The 24,222-nt window shown below is 37.3% G+C and overlaps 1 pseudogene; it reads right to left on the bottom strand.

Moving 5' to 3' along the window:
* LOC147503366 (uncharacterized) overlaps nucleotides 1–24,222 on the bottom strand; it is a 99,352-nt pseudogene that overhangs the window by 11,993 nt on the left and 63,137 nt on the right.

Here is a 24,222-nt window from a genome sequence, read left to right as displayed (position 1 = left end):
CCCTACCTATTCTTACTTTGCTTCTGCACTTTGTTTCCATCCTTAGCCCTTTTGTTTTGGCTTTTTGACTCCTTTGATTCTATTTTTGGAGTTCTAACTTTTTTATTTTATTTCTATTCATTTTTTTTTCTTTGGATGGAAACTTTCTTTTCTTTATTTTTCTTTTGAAGCAACTAACAAATTCTTGATTTTCTACAAGTCTTTCTCATTTCTTTTCTTCATTTCATCCTATTTCTCAACTTATCAAATGGGTAGGCTATTTTTATTTATTTATTATTATTATTTTTTATATAAGGTAAGGAATTTGCGGTTTATGAAAAGGCTAATAATAAAAGGCTCGATTAAGGCTTACTAGCGGAAAAAATATTCTTTAGGTTTGAATTTCTGGCTATATCGATCCAAAGATTGCCTAAATTCTCTTTTAGGATATGGTATGGTGATCAAGCAAGTGGACGTGTGTTTTCTCTACTCGGAATTAACTTCTCCCTTGTGTCATCACTCAGATATCAACTCATATGAGGCTTTTAGGCTAAATTCTCACCGGATATGTAAAATTAAGCACTCTAACCTAGATCTCAGAAAAGTACTGCCAAGTACAAATATAACGTTCATGCAAGATATTTATGAAAAGATGCAGAGACTATTACCTATATCTTAACCTAAGTTTCTTAATAACTACTCTTATTAATTCTAATGCTAACTGAGATTTCTAGACTATAATCATCATAGAAAAGGAAACAATACCACTACCCCTAAGTGCATAGTATACATAAGTTTTATTTTTCGCTAAACAAAACATTTTGTTCCCAGCCCCACACTTAGTTCAGACATTGTCCTCAATGTTGACAGATATGCTTAATTCCAAAAAGTAATAACATGGACAAGTAAAAGAATAAGAAAAGAAGTTACCAATAGCTCCATGAACGAAAAAAATAAACTTCGAGTCACTGTGAGAAATTAGTACCTCACTAAAGATATAATATCGATAAAATAGAAAAGGAACCAATTTACTATGACGACTAACCTGTGGCACATATCTCATTCCATAGAGTTACATGTCTCCAAAAACATGGAGAAAAGGTGCTAAAGTGGAATGTATGAGATATGCGAAAGGTACACATGACTCAAAAATAAAAACATGCATATATAATAAGCAAATGCGAACAATAAAATGGAAAATAAATTCCCAACTATTATGGCCATATTCATTGCTCCATCCCGTTCACCGAACTCTTTTTGGTTGTCTTTGCTTAGTTGGTGGGGTTCGACGACCGGTCCCTCGAAAACCGGAAAATTTCGCGGTCCACGGAGGTCGGGCGCTGGCGCGCTTCTTCCGGCGGCGGGCACGCTCAGAGTTTTTGGATTTACAGTGTTTTGGGCGCGAGTCACGCTTAACTTGGGCGCGGGCGCGCTCAGAGTTGAATTTCGGACAATGGCTAGGGCGCAAGTCGCTCAAATTGAAGCGAGATTTTTTTTTTTTTTTTTTTTTGAAAGTTCCGAAAATACTAAAAACATGGGTTGCCTCCCACAAGCGCTACAGTTAACGTCTCTAGCAGACGAATACTTCACACAACTGATCAGTGCTATGTGGGCTTATCAACAAGCCGGATAATAATCAATCATGATAAATAGGATCAAGCGGACTTACCTCTTCCACATCCCCGCCCGCCAAACCGTCAAGGTATGGTTTCAAACGTTGACCATTTACCTTAAACACACGACCATCCGTAGGATCTTCTATCTCAACAAACACCATGAGGAAAAACAGTTTTAACAATGAAAGGACCGGTCCACCTAGAACGTAACTTACCAGGAAAAAGACGCAAACGAGAATTATATAGCAAGACTTTTTTATTAGGTTCAAAAGACTTTCGAAGAATAGATTTATCATGAAAAATCTTAGTCCGCTCTTTATAAATCTTGGCATTCTCATATGCCTCATTCCTTAACTCAGCTAACTCATTCAACTGAAGTTTACGTTGTGAACCAGCTTTACGCATATCGAAGTTAAACGTTTTAATGGCCCAAAAGCACGATGTTCCAATTTCTAGGGCAAATGACATGCCTTTCCAAACACAAGCCTATAAGGAGACATACCAATAGGAGTTTTATAAGCAGTTCTATAAGCCCAAAGAGAATCATTAAGACGTTGAGACCAATCCTTACGGTCAGGTCGTACAGTCTTTTCTAAAATCCGCTTAATCTCCCTATTAGATACTTCAACTTGGCCACTAGTTTGAGGATGATATGGGGTAGCAAGCTTATGAGTAATAGAGTATTTTTTCATTAAAGATTCAAATGCTCGGTGTGTAAAATGAGTACCATTATCACTTATAATTGCACGAGGAGTACCAAAACGAGAAAATATATTATATTTTAAAAAGTTAACTACGACTTTATGATCATTCGTTTTACATGGCACCGCCTCAACCCACTTAGAAACATAGTCTACGGCAACAAGGATATAAAGATAACCAAAGGAAGGAGGGAAAGGACCCATGAAGTCTATACCCCATACATCAAAAAGCTCCACAACTAGAATAGGGGAAAGTGGCATCATGTTCCTAAGGGAAATATTACCTGTACGCTGGCATCTATCACAATTCAAACAAAACTCATGTGCATCCCTAAATAGAGTAGGCCAATAAAAACCACACTGCAAAACCTTCGCTGCCGTCTTTTTAGGACCAAAGTGACCACCACATGCATGGTCATGGCAAAAAGAGAGAATACTATGAAATTCACTCTCAGAGACACATCTCCTAACAATATGGTCAGGGCATGACTTAAACAAGTATGGATCATCCCAGAAAAAATTCCTAACCTCAGCAAGAAACTTAGATTTATCTTGTTGTCTCCAATGAGAGGGAAACTGTTTCGTTACAAGATAATTAACAATATATCCGATACCAAGGCGATTGTGATATAACAAAAAGTTGCTCATCAGGAAAAGATTCATTTATAGGCAAAATATCGAGAAGATTCTACTATAAGTCTAGACAAGTGGTCGTGACCACTTTCTCTCGCACCTTTCTTATCCCCTCGATCTCTATATCAAACTCTTGCAACAAGAGTACCCAAATGAATCAAACGTGCTTTTAGCGTCCTTCTTAGTAAGGAGATATTTCAAAGCCGAATGATCAAGAAAACACGACAACCTTAGACCCTATGAGGTAAGACCTAAATTTGTCTAAAGCAAACACAACAACTGACTAACAACTCTTTCTCAGTTGTAGTGTAGTTCATCTGTGCATCATTAAGGGTTCGACTAGCATAATAAATAACATGGGGCAACTTGTCAAACCGTTGACCTAAAACAGCCCCAACTGCATAGTCAGATGCATCACACATTAACTCAAAAGGCTCACTCCAATCAGGAGGTTGTATGATAGGAGCGGTAGTCAATAAATGCTTAAGCTTCTCAAAAGCTTTCAAACAATCTTCATCAAAGACAAAAGTGACGTCCTTACCAAGTAAATTGCATAAGGGACGTGAAATCTTGTTAAAGTCTTTAATGAAACGCCTATAAAATCCAGCATGACCTAAGAATGACCTAATATCTTTCACAGTCTTAGGTGGTGGAAGGCCAGAAATGACATCAACCTTGGCTTATCGACCTCAATTCCTTTACTAGAAACAATATGACCAAGAACAATACCCTGTTGAACCATAAAATGACACTTCTCCCAATTCAACACAAGATTCTTCTCCTTGCACCTAATTAACACTAATTCTAAACGGTGCAAACCCTCATCAAAAGAATCCCCAAATACTGAGAAGTCATCCATAAACACCTCAAGAAACCTTTCTACCATATCGGAAAAATACTAAGCATGCATCATTTGGAAGGTACCAGTGCATTACATAATCCAAAAGGCATACGACGATAGGCAAAAGTTCCAAAAGGACAAGTAAAAGTAGTCTTTTCTTGATCCTCAGGGATAATACATATTTGGTAATAACCGGAATAACCATCAAGAAAACAATAATATTTATGACCGGCTAACCTCTCGAGTATCTGGTCAATAAACGGAAGAGGAAAGTGATCTTTCCTAGTAGCCAAATTCAACTTACGATAGTCAATGCAAAACGCCATCCGGTAGTCATCATGCGGTGGGAACTAACTTCGCCTTCTCGCATTCTTAACTACTCGTAAGCCCGGACTTTTTAGGGACAACTCGAATAGGACTCACCCATTTACTATCGAAAATGGGATAAATGATACCCAAGATCTAACAACTTGAGAACCTCGGCTCTCACTACCTCTTTCATGTTAGGATTAAGCCGTCTCGAAACTCACGGGTTGGTTTAGCATCCTTCTCAAGATGAATATGATGCATACAATCGGTTGGGCTTATACCATTAATATCGCAATAGTCCACCCTAAAGTCGCTCTATGCTCTTTAAGAACTCTAATCAATTTACCTTCTTGTTCATTATCTAGATTAGAAGCAATAATAACCGCAAAGAATCATCGGGTCGGAAAAACATACTTAAGAGTATCAGGTAATGGTTTCAACTCTAGCTTAGGAGGACTCTCTATTGAAGAGACTGGGGTAGACTCAGATGGAGTCAGATGCTCTATTGTGGCTCTCCACTTATCAGTTTCTAAAATTGGGGTTGCATCCAGCAACGCATTAACTTCACAAATTACATCATCTACATCACAACCACTACCAGAATTAGTTAAACAAGACTCAAGAGGGCCATCAGAATAACCCTCCAAGAAAGTCTCGTGAACTATACTATCAATAAGATTAACATCCCAAAAATCATCAGGTTCAGGAGGTTCTTGACCCACATTAAACACATTAAGTTCTGTAGTCATATTACCAAAAGAAAGTTTTAACACTCCATTACGACAGTTAATGATAGCATTAGAAGTGGCTAAAAAGGGACGACCTAAAATGACCGGAATATGGTGTTTAGGATCTTGAACAGGTTGTGTATCCAGAACAACAAAGTCAACAGGGAAATAAAATTTATCAACCTGAATCAAAACATCCTCAACAACACCACGTGGAATCCTAATAGACCTATCTGCCAATTGAAGAGTAATTGATGTAGGTTTCAACCTTACCAAGACCAAGCTGTAAATAAACCTGAATAAAGGCAACAAATTAACGCTAGCTCCTAAATCAAGTAATGCTTTCTCAATCATATGATCACCAATAACACAAGAAATAGTAGGGCATCCTGGATCTCTAAACTTAGGTGGAGTTTGGTTTTGGATAATAGAACTCACTTGCTCAGTTAGGAAAGCTTTCTTGTGCACATTCAACTTACGTTTTTGTGTACACAAATCTTTAAGAAACTTGGCATAGGAAGGAACTTGTTTTATAGCATCAAGTAATGGAATATTTATTTGAACCTGTTTAAACATTTCCATTATTTCATTAAGATTAGAACCTTTCTTAGCCGGAATCAAACGTTGGGGAAAAGGAGCTTTAGGTATATAAGATGGCACAGGGTTAGTCTCCACAGCAGTAGGAGGTTCTACACCCTTCCTAGAAGTATTATGACTATTAGATTCACTCACCTCACCTTCCTCCTTGTCACACTCTATAGGATCAGATCTGACCTCAGCGTCCTTAGACATCTCAACCCTATTGTCAACACGTTTTCCACTCCTAAGAACGGTGATAGCCTTGGCTTGCTCCCCGTGAGCTGGTTTAAGTTAGAACTTATTTCCAGTGACTCCTCGGATTAGCTCTTGGTTGACTAGGAAACCTACCCTTGTCTCTCTCATTCAAAGTATTAGCAATTTGACCTATGGTGATTTCAATCTTCCTAATGGCTTGAGCATTATCCCGAGTAGTCGTTTGGTGGCTTGCATAAAGTCATTGCGTTGTGTCCTGGAATTTCATGGTGTTTTGTCTTAATTGAGCAATGGCCTCTTCTATAGGTGAAAGTTTAGGTGGTTGAGGTGCATACCGCGGGTACTTGGGTTTGAGTTAACCACGGGGCCTCCCCGATGTATACCTTTAGACCAAGACAAATTGGGATGGTTTACGCCATCCGGGGGTTATCGTGTTAGAAAAAAGATTATTGCTGGCTTTTGGTATGAATTAAAAGCATTGACTTGTGCATTTACCCGGGGCAATTATCTATAACGTGATCGTACTTTCACCTGGCGGACACCCGGGGACTTCAACATTGGCTCGGAGCTAGAGACTTTGTCTCTTTTTTCTAGCTTCGAGAGCTTCAACTCTTCTAATTAAAGTGGCCATCCTAGCGTCGCGTGTCGAATTCCTTGTCAACACGGAACAAACCCTTCGTGTAGTAGTACTACTAGCCACCTTCTTAGGCTCACGACTAGTTTCCCATTCTTTGGACCTTCTCGGAGACTTCTTCTAAAAGGTCCACGCTTCTTCTACGATCTTATCACGAAATCCCAGTACTCATGGTCTCAATCATAGCCTTAGAATTAAAATCGAGACCCTCATAGAGAATCTGCACTAGCCTACCGTTTTTCTAGGCGTGGTTAGGACACGCAAGAGCATGTCCTTAAACCTCTCCATACACTTCCATAATGACTCTCCATCGGTTTGGCCAAAAAAAGATGACAAGTCTTTTCTAAAAGCGAGTCGCCTTATGATTAGGGAAAAAGTTCTTTAAAAACACAATGCATAACTTTTCCCATCCCGTTATGGAATTGATGGGAGAGTGTGAAACCAACTCTTGGCTTTTTCTTTTAAGAGAAAAAGGAACAATTTTAATTTTATAGCCGTCACTAAATTGTTGAAGCTTAATAGTCCCACAAATATCCTCAAATTCCCTCACATGAAGATATGGGTCTTCCTCTTCCGTTCCCCCTAAACTTAGGAAGGAGCCCCAAAGAGATTGGGCTTCAACTCAAAGTGATTAGCATTGGTTGTAGGGGAGCGATGCAAGATGGTCGGGTTGTCCTAGTAGGATATATATATTCCTTAATAGATCTAGGAACTTGGGCAACCACGTTATTGTTATTTCCCTCCATGTCAGCAAAAATTGGTGTATTGCCAACAAAAGTTTCGGGTACCTCTAATTCGGGATGCCTACTTCTCCTAAGGAGAGTGCGTTCAATCTCATGATCAAACGGTGTAACAGGTGTGTTATCAGACCGAGTTACTACCATAAACTACTTCTAAAACCTAAGACTCTAATAAAAGATGCAGACAATTCACACAAACAATACCAAACAAAAATTACAACCCAGATTGAATTTTAAAACTTGTTTAATATATATTTGCTCCTAAACCCAAATCACACAATTCCCAGTTCTTGTGCAAAAAGCATCGTCACTCGATCCACGCGTAAAAAAGGTTTTCCTAGTGAGCGGGCTAAAACCTGTCCTAATGTAAGATGCCTAAGGCTGGTCAATGTGATTTAACCTCCCTAAATGCAAGAAACAATAAAACAAGCACAACCCACGAAACAAACAAAATTCAACCCCACAAAGGAAAAAGACGTACCTCCGGCGTGAGCCTTCGAGGGCTACTTGCGACGCCGGGTGACGACAGCAAGCACTTCACAACGTCCACAACAAAGTCACGACTATCCCTTGTAAGAAGAAATCTATGCTTAATTATCTGCAAAAATAACTAAAATTAGACACGTAAACTATGAAATAATATAACTACGACTAAACTTAAACTACGAATCACGATAAATAAAACTTTAAAACTCAATTGTACTACTACAATCCCCGGCAGCGGCGCCAAAAACTTGATAGGAAATTAACCGGCCTAAATAAACAGGCTAATTAAATCCTATTTTATTTATACTAATACTCGCAAGCGCACGAGGTCTATCGTAATAGGTGCGCAAGAACGAGGTCGATCCCACAGGGATTGCTGTTTAGGAACAATTGAATACTAAAATATTATTTATCCTAATTCGAACAATATTTGTTGATTTGAATTGATTACTGCTAAAACTATTTTACTTAACTACGGTCTAAAACGAAACTAAACTAAATAATTGGGTTTCTGTTACGTGGAGGGAATACTAGGACTATGACTCCGTCTTAAACCGTTATTTGTATTTGTATGATTGGATTCTCTATTTTAGTTTTAATACAAGCGGCGTTGGCAATGAGTATTGACTGCCGTCTCGATGACGTGAACGTGGTAACTCTTAATCGATACGTATCTTCTAACGGTTCAACACTAAGGTCAGGGTCATATAAATATTCGTCTTCTTACAGCACGAATAGTACAAAACCTGGACTTAAACAGTAAAAACGTGTTTAACTAATAACAAAAGTGACCAAACAATATCGCATGCATCACATACCATATGAAAGACTAAACCTTTTGTTAATTAATCATGAACAGTGAAGAATTTATATAAAAATAAAGCATACTGAAAATCAGATACCCAATCCCAAACACAAACAACCTGTTCTAGACTTCGTCTGTCCTAGTTTGAAAGTTAGTTACACATGATATATATAACAGTGAAAGTAAAAGTAAAAGAACCCATAAAACAAAACCGAAATCCTGCCGTAAAGGTTTCCCTTCTCTTCCACTTCCTGCGGTCATCACGATTCACGTTCAAAGACCAGCCAAGAGCCTTCCTTCACTGCTGTGTTCTACCTTTTTCCCAGCCAAGAACGACCCCCTTTCACTGCTGTCGCTTGCGTTCACGCATAACGTCTCGGCCTCACAAGATATCTCCTGGTTCAGCCCACTCGAGCTATCTCCCTGTTCTCTGGTTCGGTCTCCAACTTCAGCCTCTATTCTCTGGCTTTTGTTCTGCGTTTTTCCTTTTAGCCGAGAGCCTTTCACTGCTGTCGCCCCCTCCCTTTATCCGCGAGAATCCTCCTCAAAAAGGAAACTCCTTTGGTTCGGGTCTGGAATCGGCAGTTTTGGTTCTCTTTGGAAAGTTTCTGTTTTTGGGTTTTATCTTTCCTATTCGCCGGAATGAATGGAGAAGGAAACTAAAGATTTCCTCCTTCAGTGGTAGCGATGTGGGCTTTTAATCTCTTGGTTCGAATTTGTAAAGTTTGAATGGAGGGAAAGTTTCTATATCTGTTCGTGAGAATGGGGAAGAAAGTCTAAAGTAATGATCAGGTGGTCAAAGGACTATAATGGGTTGAGGTTTAAATGTTAAATGGGCTTTGGTGTATATGGGCTGGTCTATTTAAGTGCTAAGAATTGGCTTGGTGCACATGGTCTGGTCTTTAGCTCATGGGATTTTATAGTTGGGTACACTAATTCCTTCAAACTGACTTTAGCCCACATGGTCCGAACTCAAGAATTCCAAACCACCAGTAACAACACAAGCTCCAAAGCTAGTAAGCTATAACCCACAGCCATGCCCCAATGCGAACAACATATATATTTCGCACCTCTAGACCAACGTACACACTGATATCTTCGATTCTTTTCAATATCGACAATATTAATCAAGTTATTCTAATTCCTGCAAAATCACCGAAAATACACTAACTTAATCAAACAAATAAAATAAACGGACTAACTGATATAAAATTGGGCGTAAATAATGTAACATTTACGTGCTTATCACATATCCTGTGAGAATCTAGCAAAAAGCCTCATATGAATGATTATTGAGTGATGACACAAAGGATGTCTGGATAGAAAGACCACACGTCCACTTGCTTGATTACCACGCCATATCTGAAGAGAGAATTTAGGCCCTTTTTAGATCGATATAGCCAAATAAACGTTAAAAACCCAAAAAGATAGTTTTTCCTCTAATTACCCCTCTTGAGTCTTCACCCTTTCTAAAAGCCTTTTTATTCTTCACCAAAAATTCCTAACTCGTTACAACACACAATAAAAAAACTTACCCAGCTGACAAGTTGAGGACTGGATGGATATCAGAAAAAAATAATAATAAAAAAAAAAAAAAAAAAAAAAAAAGAAAGAGAAAAGAAGTCCTTGTACAAAAACAAGATAGTTATTTTCTTCGAAAAGAAAAGAAAAAGAAAGAAAAGAAAGAAATACCCATCAAACACCAAAACTCCAAAAAAATCAAAGGAATCAAAAATCAAATTTTCCAAAAGTTCAAAATGAAGGGGAGACGATATCATAAACAAAAACAAAAAGAAACAAAAGCAAAGTTAGAACTCCCAAAAATTCAAAATCATATGGAGTCACAAAGCCAAAGGGCTAAAAGAATGTATCACAGTTCGGAAGCAAAAGAACAAAATGAGGTTCTTCTCTAGCTACAAGTATCTTGAAGACCCAGCTTCTCAACTTATCCAATTTTGTTTTTCCCTTCCTTTTTCTTTATAAACCATCACCCTAGCCCCGTAACTCCTAATAAAAGACCTCTAACTCAATTAGGAATATGATGGTGTGAAAGTAAGTGGCAAGCGTGATCAATCGACCCTAGTTTCTTTTGACGTTATTTGAGTATGCGAGTAATATAAGTGCCCGCTGCAGTTGCGAGAACGAACCTTGAGTGAATATATAAAAGAGTTGTGATTGCAACACACCCCTGTGAGAACCCACTTTAAGGACGCTCTCCAAAAGTCTCGAAAACAACTCTGTTTTTGCATTTCATTGCTCATATTTTGCACATTTATCTTTAGATGATTAAATTACTGTACATATGTTATTCGAAGTTTAAAGGAGCTTGTCCTTATTCCACGCTAATGAGATGTATGGACTTTTGAGAATAAATAAGGAAACAAGACCCTTTATACTGAATAGAAGAAGTTTGTGAGTAACTTTACTGGAAAACTCTCAAGAGGCTTAAAGCTCGTCTACTAGGGAATTCCTAGTAGTTTAAAGCCTTGTTGCATATGGTCAATGCAATCGCACTCTGGGAAATGAGATTAATATAACTTATAATAAATCACTCATTTGTGAACTTAGTTTTTTCTCTCATCCTTGCTTGAGGACAAGCAAGATGCTATTTTGGGGTGGTGATCATCTCCCAAATGTGCGTTTTATTACCCTTATATTACTGCAGTATAGCCCTTCTTACGTTTAATGAAAAGACAACTCATAACTTTTATTATCTTTTTCAGGTTACATAGAAATTCATACCACTTATCTTAAAAGCTACGTCTTAGCACCGAAAGGAGCCTTAATCACGCTTATTATGAAGACCAGAAGCTACTATAAAAAAGTGTTGAAAAAATCAAAGTCAAATGTCAAAGTCAAAGGTCAAAGCCCTCAACTCAGAAGACCAGAGATGGAGGCCCTTATCTCAAAATATGGCATTCTCCAAAACCTATCTTGGTCAAGAAGAAATAAAAAAGCAAAAGAAAAAGGAAAAGCATAAAGTGAAGTGTGAGGTGTCTCAAATGTAATAGAGAGGGCAAATCAGTAAAATGCATAAAGTAGGGGTATATAATCTAAAAGTTATGAAGAGAGAATGCACCTAGACTTAATCTAGTATTTCTAGTCTTTTACATTTTCAAGTCTTTACTTTATTGTTCTTCATTTCTTTCATTTCAATCTTGTTATTTTGCTTTATTTCAATCAATCAATCAATCTTTGTTGTTGTTCTTTGGTTCAATACATCATTTCAATCACTTTCTTCCAATGTTTTCATGTCATTAAATCTTCAAACAACTTAAGTTTTCATGTTCTTCATTAGCTAAAAACTAAACAAGTTCTAAACTAAGAGTCTACCTTCCTTTTTTTTCAACTCCCACATTCAAACTCTAAACAATCTAGGATGAACCACATTCAAATCAACTTTGAAGAAACTTCTCAATCTACAACTGCAGTGCACTAGAATATACACTGGGAAGAGATGCAGCAAGGATAGATGCTTTAGACTTATGTTAATTGGTTTCATGTATTAGATATGGAAGGAGAGGAACAATAGAAATTTTGATAAGAAAACTTGTATGGCTCCTCAACTAGTTTTCTTAATTCTTAATGATGCTTGAACTAAATCATGTGCTCTAGATTTCAAAATGGAGGTGGGGATGGAAAGACAGAGACTCGTTGAATTATGGAGGATTAGTTGGGGTAAAGTATATACCATACATCATGTCTAGCACAAGTGGGAGAAGCCTACTCTTGATTCTTTCACACTCAATAAAGATGAAACTTTATAGGGTGGTAATGGGGTCTGGGCCGCAACAATCAAAAATCATTTGAGGGGAGTCATTGCAGCTACAAAAGACAAGTCTGAATTCACCTCGATTGCAAGTATTGAACTACAAGGATGAAAAATGTGATTTGATAGTGGTGAGAAGGGTGTTGAAGTTTATCCTAGACTCTTTGTTTAGAGGAAGGTTTGTGATGGATAAAACACTAACTTTTGTAACTCTTCTCTCCTATAGGCTTTTGGAATTACTCTCAATATTAACTTGTATTGAAATGATTAGAACTTGTATTGAAATGATTAAAAAACTTGTATTGAATTGATTAAGAACTTTGGTTTACACTAAAGCTTAAAGAACATGAAAATGGAAAATAAGTAAATAACAATTTAATTTTAAAACACTTAACCTACTCCTAATGACCGAAGATTAGATCTAAGGTTTCTACTCCTAACAAACCAAATGTTTTGGACCCTAAAACTTGGATAAGAAATTCTCTACATCTCTTTTGTTTATATAGGACACCATTTACAATTATACCCTTCCTTCTAGAAACAAACTTATGGGCCCTTGACCTAAGCCCACATAAGAGAAGTCTTGATTTTTGCTTTAAGTCCTTGATAAGAGCCCAAAACTGTAGTTTTAATAACTTAACAATAATACTTTTAGACCAATTATGCGAGTAATAAATAAAAGTTAATGCTGATTATGTGCTTTTATGTATTTCAGACATTGGAGTCGATTATGTGCATAAATGTGTCACTTTTGTGAGATAAAGGAGCAAGGGTTGGTTGCTAATAAGTTCTGTGATTAAAGGCCAAGATTCAAGGAGAAAAAGCCTTTTTAAAGCCCGGTCAAAGCTGAAAAGTCAAAGTCAACGCGGGCAGAAACAGCGTACAAAAGTCAGCATAATTTCTGAAGACCGTATCTTTGGACTCAGACCTTAGAATTGGGCCTACCTTATGTTAAAACGACCGGCTCAGAAAGAGCTTTCCAATGGTCTAAAACTTGACCCAATCAGAGGAGTAAAAGTGGACAAAAAAAGTCTACTGAAATTAAATCTAGCTGAAAAGGGCTCTGTGGACTGAAGAGATTGGGTTTTGGGCTCGATTTTCCGGCCCAAAACATGGCTCCTCAGCTCATGCACGAAAAAGTGGATCTTGTCTCCTCCATTTGAAGACACAAGACTTAACTTTTAAGAATCTAGTTTTTAAGTAGCCATTAGCCAAGAATTTTAGATCTAGTTTTAGACTCCATTAATTAGTTTCAATAGCTTGTTTTAGATCTAGTTTTTACCTTGCAATAGATTAGTTAGAACAAGTAGATTATTATTTTAGAATCAAATTTAGTTTTACAATAAAGTATTAGTTTTCATTTCCATTTATTTTATTGACTAAATTCTTATTAAGTTTTAGTTGTTTAAATTCATAAATTAGGTTCTCTTCATTTGATAATTAGTTAAATCATAATCATACTTCCAAATTAGTTCTTAATCTTGTTTTAGTTCATTTGGAATCATTAGATTATTATTGATTAGATCAAATAAGTAAATTTACAATCTTTATATTTATGTCTTGTTTAAATTCAATTAGAAATGATAGTTTAATGACTCAAGGCTAAACCTCCATTAGAGGGGTTTGAAGAAACCTTGATAAAACTTGATTTTGTTAGCTTAGAAGTATTGTTAGTCTTCCCTACGAATTCTAGTTTTATCTTTTTACCTACTTTTGAAAAAAGGTAGGTAAAACGATAAAACTAGAATTCATAGTTTTGATAGCTAAGCTAGTCCTGGAGGTTGCATTTTACTTAATCGTAGTTTTATCGTTTTACCTTTTACTTTTGTTCTTTAGTATTGTTAGTCTTCCCAAAGTCCCATTAAACCCACCCATCCTTGTTTGTTTCTAGCAGTGACTATTTGGTTCAGAAACTTAAAATTTTTCAAAGAACAAGCCTGAGTGCGACCCGTGCCCTTACAAGGCTAACTTCGAGCACCCCTAACGCTAAAGTGCCTAGAACTCGACTTGGATTTGAGCGCGACCCGCGCCCTACCAAGGCAAGGTTCAAGCGCCCCCCGAGCTGAAGCGCCTGGAACTCGAATTTCACCTGAGCACAACCCGCGCCCTACCAAGGCAAAGTTCAAGCACCCCCCGCGCTGAAGTGCCTGGAACTTGAGTTTCACCTGAGCGCGACCCGCGCCTTCCGAAGGCTTAACCAGAGCACACCCCGCGCCCTATTCGAACCGCTCGATTTCCACAGGTTAGTTCAAACTACCATTACTTAAAGTTATTCAGTGTTTTTAACTCGTTAAATACACTGGGCTAGCGTAAACAAGACGTTATTCATAAGTGAAGCAAGGAGGAATTCAGGTACTTCTTTCTTCCACTCCTCGAATCTTCTGTCAAAGGAGTTCTTATACTAGCATATCAGGGTTGTTTTCATTGTTGTCATGTTTCTTCAATATTGGACTTAGCCTTGCATGAGATTAAGGTTAGGTAGAGAAAAAACTACTAACGAAATCTATCGTGAACGTTAACACACACACCTATCTAGTATACCACACACCACACCGAAATAATGGCTGAAGAAAGAGAGTCTCCTCTCTCTGACTTTTACAAAGCCTTGAACGATAGCCCAAAATCTTGCATCATTCTATCAGACCCAGTGGGGGATTTTCAAATCCCCCCAAATATATTTAATTTGTTACCCGTTTTTCATGGGTTAGACCATGAAAAACCTTATCAGCACATACGTAGGATTGACCAAGTCCTTACTACATTCCTCCATCCTACGGTTGGTGCTGAACAAATTAAACTGAGGGTGTTTCCTTTCACCTTAGCCGATAAGGCGGCGTCTTGGTTAACTGCCCAAGTGCCTAATTCTGTGGACTCATGGGCCAAACTTGTTCAACTATTTATGGAACATTTTTACCCACCACTGAAGACAGATGAAATGCTTTCCAAGAATCATTTCTTTCGACAGAACCCTCATGAATCATTTTCAGAGGCTTGGAATCATTTCACCGATCTTCTTATAGAGTGTCCACACCATAACCTCGCGAAAAGACACATTAGTTCGTGCCTTTTTCAAAGGACTTTTACACCACCATAGTGAAGTCCTTGACATAATGAATGGGGGTAGTTTCCTCAGTAAAGGAGCCTCAGAGGCTTATAAATTTTTAGAAGATCAAACAAAGCTTTATAATAATTGGGGGGTAGCAACGATATCTCCCACTCCGCTAGTTCTTCTACAACAGTTAAAGCCGCCTGTATGTTTGAGATAAAACCCGATCCTGAGCGTAAAAATTTAATCAAATCTCTCACCAAAAAGGTAGAGGCTATTTCTATACAAGAAAAGCATATCCCCATCATGAATGTCAACTCCAATCCATGTAATTTCTGTTTGAGTCCAGAGCAACCCGACTCTTATTGTCCTCTTGCCTATGAACAACAACAATCATAACAAGATAATGTTTGTTCCTTTAATAGCGAACCTAACGCACCTGGGCGACAAAGCCCCAACTTCGGTTGGAGAAATAATCAACAACCTCCAAGGTTTAATAACCAAAATGTTAGGCCAACAAACAATTACAACCAAGCTCCACCGAGGCAAGGACAAGGACAAGGGAATTATAATAATTATTATAATGCTAATAGAGGTATCGTTACTGTAAATAATAACTATCAAAATCCACCCATTAATAATCAACGTGACATAGTTCCTGTCACACAACCTATAGCTAACACTCCTCCACAACTGGATTGTTTCGACGCCTTTATGTAAACCCAACAACAGATTTTACAAGCTATCCAACTTTCCTTACAACAGTTAGCACAAGAGAAAGTCGGCCCAAAGGTGTGTTTCTAGGTCAAGTGATACCTAATCGTAAAACAACAAACACAGCCTTTGAGGTAAACAGTAATACTAGTACTGAAAATGCAAACGTAGGTGAGCTAAATGCATCACCATTCTCTGTTTTGGCAGAGTGGTTGATAACGCCGTAACTATGCCTATAGTTACTCCACCAGTAGTCCCTACACCGGATATTGAACTAGATACCGAAATAGAAACTGAAGATCCTACACCTATAGAGGTACCAGTTAAACCATAACCTAAGAAACAGAAAGCCAAGGTTAAACATCCTGTTGATCCATATGTTAAATATAGAGAGAAACCACCGTTTCCTCAGAGATTAGCTATGTTAAACAAGGATACAAATTTTGACGAGATTAGGGAAGTTTTTAAAAATCTAACGATAAACTTACCTTTTCTTGAAGCAATTAAAAAGTTACCTCACCATGCTAAGTTTCTCAAAGAGTTGTGCACTACTAGGCGTAAGACAAATATTCCTAAAGATGCTTTTTTAACTTAACATTTTCCAACTTTAACTGAACACAATGGAATCGTTAAGTACAAGGACCCTGGTCGTCCTATTATACAGTGCACCTTAGGAGATACTCACACGATCACTGCTTTATTAGACCTGGGGTCGAGTGTTAACTTACTCCCTTATTATTTATATAAACAAATAGGTCTACAGGATATGCAACCTACAAAAATGACATTGCAATTAGCTAATAGGTCTATCAAGTATCCTAAGGGTGTAGTGGAAAATATGCTTGTTAAGGTTCAGGATTTCTACTATCCTGCTGACTTCGTTATCCTCGATACAGAAGTCGCTAAAAACTCTATTCTGATCATTTTAAGGCGCCCTTTCTTAGCAACTACCAACGTGATTATAAACTGCTGCGATGGTTCGATGTCCTTATCCTTTGGCCATCTTTCTATTGAGGTCAATGTTTTTAAAACGATGAAATAATTTTTTGATACGAATATCGATGGAGAAGTTAGCATGATAGAGAGCTTAGCTCAAAAGTATTTTAACAACACGTTTCCTGAGAATCATATCCACCAATTCATTTCCTTTGAAAGTTCTAATTTCGACAAGGACTCCCTGGACGTAGATGAAATTGAGGAAGATTTTCTTCAACTCTTTTGCAACTCTTCGTTGCCACCTCGCGAGTCCCCACTTATCAACATCCATTCATCCCTCGACGCCATGACAGAAGAAGAATTTTTCACACTCTATCCCAGTGATTATTCTAACCCACCTATTAAGGAATGTCTTGCATATTTAAAAGATTTTGATGATCTAGAATTGAGAGCATTAGGTGAGCGCCATTTACCTACCTCATATCATCCTGTTACTCATTCACCTTCCATCAATGTTCCCCGCCCTCCACCTTTTCAAAGGAACCTTGATTGCGCTTGACCCTCTTGCTTCTTCTGTGCTTAATGATTTTTTGAATCCTCCTAATATGGAAATAACTCCCAAGGGCAAAGCACTTGACACCTTCATTTTCAGAATTGAGACAGTTCCTACCTAAACCATGAATGAGTTTTGTGTTAAACCCACATCCTCATTTCTTCCATTCCTTACTTTTAAAACTGATCCATATCCAACATATCTTCTACAAACATCCATTTTCTCACGATCATTCACTTGGACACCCTCTCATTCAAAGATGAAGAAGAAGGTGCATGCTCGGTTACGTTCTAGATCTATTTGACTACATTTTCATTTCACTAAGTTGCGTCGTAGAAAATCTTGGTGCTTGATTCTGTTTAGGGGTGCATTCTATGTTATTTATTTATGGAAAGACCCACAACTCTTTAGGTTGTTGATATATGTTAAATTGCATGTTCATTATATATATATATATATATATATATATATATATATATATATGTACACCAAACATTAAATATAGTCTTGATATATATATATATCTTATATATATATAAACTATATATATATATATATATGTTTAAATATATATATATTCTTTTTCACTTCCATATATTGTTTAAGTCCACCATTCAGGTAACGGGCCCTCCCTATAGAGTGTGTGGCTGTAAATACCGGATCCTAAGTCCACGGTTAATATAATTCACGTTTTCCACTCTTGCATGTTTTCTCGATTTTTGAGTCATGTTTCTCTATGGTGTGAATTATGTCTTTATTGCTTTTCATTTTTCTTATATTAAATCTTATTCATAAAAAGTAAAAATATCAAAACCATAAAAATAGTAATCTAGGAAGTCTCGGGAATATGACTTTAAAAGACCCACGTTTAAAACAAATTTCCTAATCTTCATTGCCAAAATTTTGTTTGGGGGTGAGGTGTTGGTTTTCCGTCCTTGATTGCTAAACTTTTCATTTTTGTTACTTAGGCCGTTTAATCGTATTTTGATTCGGGTTGACATTATCTATGAATTTAGATTTCATTCGTTCCCAAAACTTACAAAATGCACGCACTTTGAGGTGTTTTACATCTTCTTATATGTCACCCATAGTTAGAATAGGGTGTTTTATAGATCATTGGATTGAAAATTCTCTCTTGATCATTTCTATATCTCATTCGCAAAAATCGGACCGGTAACGAATCGGCAATTTTAGTTTGAAGTTGGGCGAAAAAATTGGAAAATTTTGGAAATCGAATTGGGTTTGGGCCCAAATACCACACGCACGTGCGCGGCACGTGCGTTTCCTTCTTCAGCAAAACAGATTGCGAGTTTCATTTTACTTCCGTCATTACCAAACTTTAAACCCTAACCAAAAATTAAAAAAAAAATAATAATAAAAAATAAAAAAAAAAAAAAAAAAACTAAATTCAACCACGCCAAAAGTTTAAACCCACACCAAAAACTTCTCCAAACATCCCCACCACCAATTCTGACCTTTTGCACCAGCAAAAGATACAAAAATTCACAAAAATTTGAACCACCACCACCACCGCGCCTCCCCCCAAATATTTAGTAAGTTTGGTCAAACTCGTCTCCTCCACCTTATTCAAACCCACAAATCATTTCAAAACTTCAATGGCGCTAAGACGAAGAATTTTGGTAATATAAGCTTTTACTGCCACCCGCTTTACGCCATTTTTTTGTGATGAGATGATTAGGAGGGATTGGAATAGGTTGTGGTATTCGACAGATGATTTCTACCACTCCAATTTGGTCGAACAATTCTATAAGGAGAGAGAGTTGGACGGTCCAGAAATTTTTGTGAAGGTGGCTGCGACGAGGAGAGAAGTATCGAGAGAGTTGTTGGCTGAGTGATAAGAGCCCAAAACTGTAGTTTTAACCCCTAATAATACTTTTAGACCAATTATGCGAGTAATAAATAAGAGTTAATGCTGATTACGTGCTTTTATGTATTTCAGGCATTGAAGTTAATTATGTGTAGAAATGTACCACTTTGACGAGATAAAGAAGCAAGGGTTGGTTGCTAAGAAGTTCTGTGATTAAAGGCCAAGATTCAAGGAGAAAAAGCCTTTGTAAGCCCAATCAAAAGCTGAAAAGTCAAAGTCAACGCGGGCAGAGACAGCGCACAAAAGTCAGCAGAAATTCCAAATGCCATATTTTTAGACTTAGACCTCGGAGTTGGACCTATCTTATGTCAAAACGACCGGCTCGGAAAGAGCTTTCAAATGGTGTAAGATTTGACCCAATCAGAGGAGCAGAAGTGGACGAAGAGTCTGCTGAAGTCAAATCCGGCTGGAAAGGGGTCTGTGGACTGAAGAAATTGGGCTTTAGGCTCGATTTTCCGGCCCAAAATATGGCTCCTCAGCCCATGCAAGAAAATGTGGATCTGTTCTCCTCCATTTCAAGACACAAGACTTAGCTCTTAAGAGATACTTAGTTTTAGGTAGCAAGGAGTCATTAGAGGTATTTCTAGATCTAGTTTTGAGTTTTGATTTCCATTAATTAGTTTTCATACCTTGTTTTAATTTGGATTATTGAATCATTGTTATTCCTTTGTTAGATTAATAAAAATAGTTAGTTCTTCATAATTTCAGTTTTGATTTATTAAATTACTTAGATTTAAATTCATATCTTAGTTATTAATCATTTCTTAGTTGTTAATTTAGATTTGAATTATTGATTAGTTCAATTTAGTAAAGTTAGAATCTTTATATGATGTCTTGTTTGAATTCCATGAGAAATGATAGTTTTATGAATCAAGGCTAAACCTCCATTAGAGGGGGTTGATGAAGCTTTGATGAAAACCTGATTGTGTAGTGTAGAATCATTGTAAGAGTTTATTCCACTCTAGAAGGTAGTTGATTCACCATGAGAATGGATATAACTTCCTCACATGCTAGTCATTAGTTGGTAGAGATTGCCATGAATGATTAGGGATTAGAACAACTAATTCTTATCGTAAGAACGTAAGAATTAGATTATAACAATCTATGCTAGTTTATTAAGTTAGATTCAAGGTGGATTCAATCCCCCCTAATTCTTTATCTAGATTCAAACCTTAGTGTTCCGTCATTTCGTTATTCGTATCTTGTAGTTGAATTCACATCGTAGTATAAAATTCTCACCATTACTTTCACTAACTTTGGATAAATTGATAGTCGTAGAAAACTTTGAATGCTAAAGAACTAGGAATGGAACGAATCTTTTACTCCACTCTATTTCGATAGATTCGATAGTAGAATAATCTTTGATAAACATAGTCTTCGTAAGGTTTTAGTTTTACTTGCATTTAGTTTCATCGCTTATTTGTGAGTAGATTTATCAATTTTCACATTTATCACTGAGATTTTAGGCATTACGCCCGAACGCCACCTCGAAGCCACTTTGCAGGAATCCCAGTATATGGGAGTTCCTGCATTGATGAAAGACACTGTCATGGAAGGTCAGTACAATTCGAATTCTCATTGTGTTCGACAGTCATCTCTGCGAACCAAGAAACTGGTTGTAGCTCAGTGGATTGGTAGGAATGTCACTGGAAAAGAGAAGGTCAGTGACATTAGTCTGAACTGTCTTCACATTCTTTGGATATTGCAGGAGAAGAGGTATAACTTCTGCATCCTCGAGTTCATTTTAACTATGATTAGAGGCGTTGGAAAGAGTGTTGTGCCCTTTCCGGTATTGATCACTAAAATCATGTTGTCTTTTAGAGCTAATACAAAATTTGTTCGTATTATGCTAAAATTGCATTCAAATGCAATTATTTATACGGAGTGTATCCAAAAGACTTGGAAGTTGCCGAAGGATAGGGTGGTTGATTCAGATGATGAAATGGAGGATATGACATGTTTGGATGAAAATGCCTTGGAGAGGTGTACTTCTGAGTTAGAACGCATGGCAGTGCTGCATACTAGCTTGCATTACATTTATGGTATTTGTGAAGATGTATGGGATAGGCAGATTATAATTCGAAATAAACAAAAGAACCTTCAGACGAGTTTTGAAAGGCTCGACAAGGGTCAGGAGGATCTCTTGTGTAACATGGAGACTCTCGTTCAGCGTCAGGATGCGCATTATACAGAGATGAAGGCAAAGATGGAAGCACAACGCCTGTTCCGAGTAGAGATTCTACGACGCATGCCACCACTTGGGGTTCTGTTTCAGATGAGTTTGAGAGGTATGAACGTCGTCGCTGAAGGACGGATGGCTCGGGCCCATCTTCATCCCAGGCCCAATCTCCATCTCAGGGTCCATCTTCATCTCGTGGCTAGTTGTTTAGAAAAATTTGTTGTTTTGATGTTATTTAGTTGTTTTATTGTTTTATTAGTTTGGATATTAAGTGGTTGAATTCAGTAGCTAAATTTGAATTCGGTAGTTAATTTTAATTTGAATTTCGATTTTAATTTAATGTGGTTCTTTTCAAATAATGCGTTGATTTTTGTGTTAATCCCACCTTCCCGAATTGTTTGGGGGGTGGTATTATTTCTTCTAGCATGATTTTTATATGATCCACAATTTTTAGAAGTAGTTTTACGGTGATTGTTGGGAATGCTGCCGATATTGGAATGCCTATGATTAGATTTTGTGGTAGAATGAAATTTCAAAGAGTTAGGAAGTTACTATTCTAAAGTCAATCTTAAATATATTAGGTTTGTTTTAGAATAATGAATATGGGTTGCTTCCGTTTTAAGTTTTGGAAATATTTTGTTTTCGACAACTGCCTTAAACCTTTTTGGCAACTTGTCGATTCGTTTTGGAAACTCAAAACCTATATAAACTTCCTTCACTCTACACTCACAACCCACACTACATCTCACATTCATCTCTCACCTTTAACTCCCAATTTTTCTTATTTTCTTCTTCACTTCAGCACTTAAGCTGCACGGAGCGCGCCTGCGCTTGAACCACCTGTAACTCAAAATTTACCTTAGCGCGACCTGGGCCCTACCCAGACCAAATCTGAGCACGCCTCACACCCAAAAAACTGTAACTCGAAATTCACCTGAGCGCGACCCGCGCCCTACCCAGACCAAATCTGAGCGCGCCCCACGCTCTGACATCCATAGGCACGAAAAATTCCGATTTTTTGCGGGTTGTTCTAGGATCGTTTGCAGCTACTCTAGAGAGTAGTTTGGTAATGACATCCTCTGGTATCATACCAGAACAATCTTTTGAAGACTTGTTCCAAAGTGACACCTATGGTGCGTGGTTCCGCGAAGTAATCATACAAGCAGGATGGCAATCTTTAATGGTAAGTTCTGATGAACTTTATTCTCCGGCACTTACCTCGTATTTTTATGACCATTGTAAATTCTTTTATCGGATGGACGGAGAACACGTGTTCTCCATCAACATTGATGATGAAATAATGGAAATAACCAAGTTCTTGTTGGCTTTTGTTGTTGACCTTCCTATGCCTGCTGAGATTCAAGACCCATGGGCCTACATAGTTGATAATTTCTCTGCCTATAACTATGAGCATTTGCATGAGAATTATGGGGTTGGCATTTTTCGTGTAGAGGACTAAGGGACATATAATGTAGCCCTTGGTAACTTGTCCCTTAATGTGGGCACAGTCATGTTCTTTATCATGCTAAATATATTAGGGGAGTGGCGTTTTCGCGACCGACGCCACTTTTACGACGTTTTTCCTTGCTTCAAAGTCGAGGGGGCCTGCTATATGACCTTCCCAAGATATTAATGTCTAGTTTAGCATGAGCCCAGCGTATGAGGCATAAGTACCTTCTTATGCCTATTTTAGTTTGTTGTATTATGCTATGTTTCTTCCTTGTTTTTTGTGCCCGTTTCACGAAATGGGTTGGGGTCGACAATGTGAGACCCAGCAATTGTATTATTCGATCTTTCCCCATACGACCAAGTGGCAAGAGTGGAGGATACAACCTCATCAGGTTGCACCTTACACCCCATACGACCAAGTGGCGCTTGACAAGTTAGCTATAGTAGATGATAAGTGGTGTGAAGCTTGGCAAATCATCATGGTGAGAATAGTTTTTAGAAACTTAGGTTAATATGTAGGTAATAATCTTTGCATCTATCTATAACAATATTATATGAGTATCTATGATTGTTTGGCAGTAAGCTTCTAAAATCTAGGCTAGAGTACTTATTCTACAAATCTTATGAGAATATAGCCTAAAGCTTTATATGAGTGAAACGTTTAAGAAATGACACAAGGGAGAAGTAAAATTCGGATAGAGAAATCACACACCCACTTGCTTGATCACTATATCATATCCTAAGCGAGAATTTAGGCCCTCTTTGGATCGATATAGCCAGAAATTCAACCCTTATGAAATTATTTTCCGCTAGTCGCCCCTTTAAGCCTTTCTTTAATTAGCCTTTCATAAACCGCAAATCTTTTACCTTGTTACAAAAACAAAACAAAATAAAAAATCAACCTACCCATTATAGAATGAGTCTGAGAATAGGATGAGTGAAAAAAAGAGAAAGGAAAAACCTGTGTAAACAAAAGTTAGTTAGTTGTTTCAGAAAAGAAAAAGAAAAGAAGTTTCCATCCAAAAATAAATAAAATAAAATAAAGAGTTAGAACTCCAAAAATATAATCAAAGGAGTCAAAAGCCAAAAGAAAAGAAAAATATAGCTAAAATCCAAAAATAAATAAAATAAAATAAAGAGTTAGAACTCCAAAAATATAATCAAAGGAGTCAAAAGCCAAAAGAAAAGAAACATATAGTTAAGGATGGAAACAAAGTGTAGAAGCAAAAGTAAAGAACAAGGTTTTCTCTAGTTACATAATATGAAAACTCTATTATCTTAGACTTGTCCTTTTTTTAATATCCATTTCATTCCTTCTTAAACCATATCCTAATCCCCGCAACACCTAATAAAGACCTCTAACTCAATTAGGAATAAGTTAGTGTGATAGTAAGTGGTAGATGTGTTTGATTGACTCCGGCTTC

This window comes from Coptis chinensis, chromosome 4 (assembly GCF_015680905.1).
Source record: "Coptis chinensis isolate HL-2020 chromosome 4, ASM1568090v1, whole genome shotgun sequence".
Lineage (NCBI taxonomy): Eukaryota > Viridiplantae > Streptophyta > Magnoliopsida > Ranunculales > Ranunculaceae > Coptis > Coptis chinensis.
Note: the sequence above shows the minus strand (reverse complement) of the source record. Positions and strands in the feature narration are given on the sequence as shown.